The sequence below is a fragment of the Bubalus kerabau genome, chromosome 9 (genome assembly GCF_029407905.1).
Source record: "Bubalus kerabau isolate K-KA32 ecotype Philippines breed swamp buffalo chromosome 9, PCC_UOA_SB_1v2, whole genome shotgun sequence".
Lineage (NCBI taxonomy): Eukaryota > Metazoa > Chordata > Mammalia > Artiodactyla > Bovidae > Bubalus > Bubalus kerabau.
In genome coordinates, this window is record NC_073632.1 from 92,466,857 (window position 1) to 92,470,833 (window position 3,977).

A 3,977-nucleotide genomic window follows, 5' to 3' on the forward strand; every position below is an offset into this window, starting at 1 on the left:
CTTAATAGGAACAGACATGGCATATCATTAGATCTAAAGTATTTGACAATTAGGAATGAAGGGTGGTGGCATGAAACAGAACCATGCTCCCATTCTAATTTTGCCACTCACCAGCTTTGACTGAACCCATCTGGGGACTCTCTCAGCCTCAGTTTCCTCCTCTGTAAAGAAGCATCAGTTCCCACCCCACAGGGTTCTTACAAACATTAATAAATATAACCCATAAGCAGAATTTAACACATTACAATGCTAGCAAATATGTATAGCACATTTTAAGTACTCAATAAGAACTTTTGTTAATAACTAGTTAATGTTTCACAGAGATGCCTTATTGATTCTAAGTTTTTGGAGGTTTTAAATATTAGGATACTGAAGTAAAATATTTGAGCTACTTTGTTTTTAATTCAAGTTAATTCTAAATTATCACAGGCTAAAATCTGAACTTTAAAAGGGTTATGATATTAGTAAAAATAAAACATAACCAAAAAAGAATATCAAAATATTTTAACACCAGAATGCAAACATAGAGTATCCATCCAACTCATAGTCTTTCTCTAACAGAACTAGCAAGATGTGTTTTTATGGGAGGATTATAGGTAAAGCACATTCTAATACATATTCATTTTACTATTTCTGTGTCACTGGGATACTATCTCCCAAATTGTCTCCTGTTTCCTGGTTTCAATATTCAGCCATAAGAGAGTTAGTCCTTTGACTGAAAAACATATTCCCTAGAAGGAAGACAATGTGCTATCAGAATGAACATCTAAGCATAAATGAGGTTATCAGAGGCATTCCAGAAAAAGCATGGATTCATAAATATTAAAAATCATAAAGAGTAACAATCCAAAGGGAAAATAAAGGTAAACAGATGTTATAAAGACAAAGTTCACTTTCTTCCCAGCTAAAACTGTCTCCAGCATTGGTAACCCTGGTAGCTCAGATGGTAAAGAATCCGCCTGCAGTGCAGGAGACCTGGGTTCCATCCCTGGGTTGGGAAGATCCCCTGGAGGAGGGCATGGCAGCTCACTCCAATGTTCTTGCCTGGAGAATCCCCATGGACAGAGGAGCCTGGAGGGCTACAGTCCATGGGGCTGCAAAGAATTGGACATGAGTATGAGACTAAGCCCGGGATTGGAAGGGGGGGAAACTAGGAATTTTTTATAGATTAAACAAACTGCTTTTATTTAAAAACAAAATAATATATGTCCTTACATCTGGGTAATTGTGGGAAAAAAAAAAAATCTGATTTAAAAATTCCAAAGGATTTAGGCTACTTTTTTTTTTTTTACATTCTGTCAATGATCCAGATCCTTGTGATAATTTGCATAAAAGAACATGCTACTTTGATAGAAAACTGTCTTATCAAAGATGCTTTTATAATATCCATTGTGGAGTTATAATTTTATTAAGGATGACCCAATGAAATGGAAAGCTTTTTTTAAAAAACAAATCACCTATTTTTAGTTCTTGCTTACACATAAAATAATGTAAAAATGTGCATGAGACTGGCAGGTCTGTCTTTTGGCAGCCAAAGACACAGCACCAAAAAAGTATAATTATAAAATCACTCAAAAACTATTTTGTCATGTAGAATGGCAGGTAAATAATGGTTGTTTTAATGTGAGAATTATTTTAGTACCCCATTATGCAAATATAGGCATTTGTTCAAAAGAAGGTTAAGCCTCTGAGAGGCAATGGCTAATATCCCTTGTGAATATTCTTTATTCTCAATAAAGGAAGTGTAAGTTTTTTATCTTGAGTACTCTAGAACTATGTACTTCTTTATTGTAAAAGTATTGATAAAATTCAAAAAGAAATATATACTTATTTTTTTAATTTCAATATACAAAAGTATAATTAAAATATGAATATGTCACATTATCTACTCTCTCTTAATTCTGCCCTTCATATATTCTTTACATATGTATCTATATGTGTACATGTTTATGTACAGAGAAAGAGACACAAAGGGGAAAAAAAAATTCTTCATACTTTATTGCCCATGTTATCAAATTCTAAGATGGAAATTTTATAACAGCTAAAGATAGATCTTTACAAATGTGGGAACCTTCTGAACTAGGATTTTTTCACCTTCATCTCATATAGGCTCTGAACCAACTGTCTTACAAAATCTTGAAACTGTTCAAATTGGAATCATGGATATTCATAGCCCTGCATTGTTCAGTTAGACATCTCACAGTTCTAGCTGCTAAAGCCAAAAAGGGCATCAACAGGCAAACTTTGAAAGCTTTTTGGGGTTCAGTTTCAATATTTACCTCCTATTTTAGATAAGCTTCCAAATGTTGCTCATTTTTTAAGAGTCTTCCCATCTAACAAATGGCAACCCATTCCAGTGTTCTTGCCTGGAGAATCCCACGGACTGAGGAGCCTGGAGGGCCACAGTCGATGGGGTCGCAAAGAGTCAGACATGACTGAGCAAGTAACACTATACATCTAACAAATGGGCAATAATCCTGATTTGTATCTCTGTGCATTAGACTGTAAACTCCTTGAGGAATCTCTCTCTCTAGTCTCAATGATTAACATAGTGCAAAACATATAATATGACCTCAATAATGTGGCCATATAGGGGGTAGTGGTTAACAGCACAAACTCTAGAACCAGTCTGTTAGGGTAAGTATTCTATTCTCCCACTTATTAGCTGTGTAATATTGAGCAAATTGCTTAAACTTTTTGTGCTTCCTAGGTTTACCATGAGGATTTTAAATAAATTATATGTTCATTTCTCAGAGTAGTGCCTATCACCTTACGATGCTGTATGTTTGCTGTTACTATAGTTACGATGATTTTGATAACTATGCTGCCCCCCGAACACTAACTTTAGAAATTCCTCATAGCACCAGAACATGTTCTCTGCCACATCAGGTGTCTACTAATCCTCTAAGAAACTAAGATGGTTGCCCTTTTTATGTCCTAATAGATTGTGAGGACTAAGCTACCAAGTAGAATACCTTACCTGACTGCAGTTTCTGCCCCACAGAAAAAGAAACTGCCAAGTGCCTCTGCCATGGTTTCAATGGGCAAAATCAAGTCTTTTCTTGCTGTTTTGTGAGCAACATCCAAACATGATCAGAACTGTGGCATGTGTGCTACAAGAAAATAACAACGTTGTCTAAATTACTGGGTAAATTATATTTACTAGTGATACTAATAGGGTTTTGGTATCAAATTAGAGTAAATAAGTAAATAAGGCACAATAAACCTATTCTCTCTAAAAATCAATAAATAATGCTTTTAATTCGCTTGATGACTGGATTTGGCAGGAGAATAACTGTGTCATGGAACTGACACTCCAAAAAAAAATCATTATGCCAATAAAAGCAAGTAAGAAGAAGCCAACAACTGAGCTGCAGAAAGAAAAAATATGCCAGGAAGTAGTTTCCGCCGCAAGATGAGAAGCGCAGCCCTGCCAATGGCCTCGGCGTGAGTGGGAGCAGTTGTCTTTTGCAAATTGCCCTCATTGCAGCCGAATGATATTATCTCCACCTGTGCAGCAATTCTTTCTGCCAACGGTTTCCAGAAGCAATGTGAAAACTGCACCCACCATCTCCTTAGTAAACAGCGCGAGTGGACGAGGTCGCATTTGCATCAAACGGACTCTGCTCTAGATGCCTTTGTTGTGCGGACGGGACCACTGACTCACATTTGGGTTCTATCTGGCCTCATGGAGTCATTCTAAAATGCTGAAGGAACAGCAGTTCTCTCCTCTGAAAGGTGTTAATTGTTGCTAATTTCAGTTAACACATTTCAGATAAAGCATCCTTTTTTTACCCCCTCTTTTTGTTTCCGGGAATCTATAATAAGAGCATCCCAGGTCAGCAAAAGTCGCAAGAGGCCCCTGCTGGGGTAGAGAGGAAGAAGGCTGCGCGATGGAGCCAGGGAGACCTATTCAGACAGCGGGCTTTGATTTCCACACATTTGAGTTATAGGAGAAAATTCACTGCCCTTCCGGG

The 3,977-nt window shown here is 37.0% G+C and overlaps 1 long non-coding RNA gene across 1 annotated transcript in view; it reads right to left on the reverse strand.

The window, feature by feature from the left end:
• LOC129620121 (uncharacterized) overlaps positions 1-3,977 on the reverse strand; it is a 255,079-nt gene that overhangs the window by 207,669 nt on the left and 43,433 nt on the right. The window contains exon 4 of the long non-coding RNA XR_008698391.1: positions 2,981-3,113. This is a non-coding gene — a long non-coding RNA (uncharacterized LOC129620121). The remainder of the gene's footprint in view (positions 1-2,980; positions 3,114-3,977) is intronic.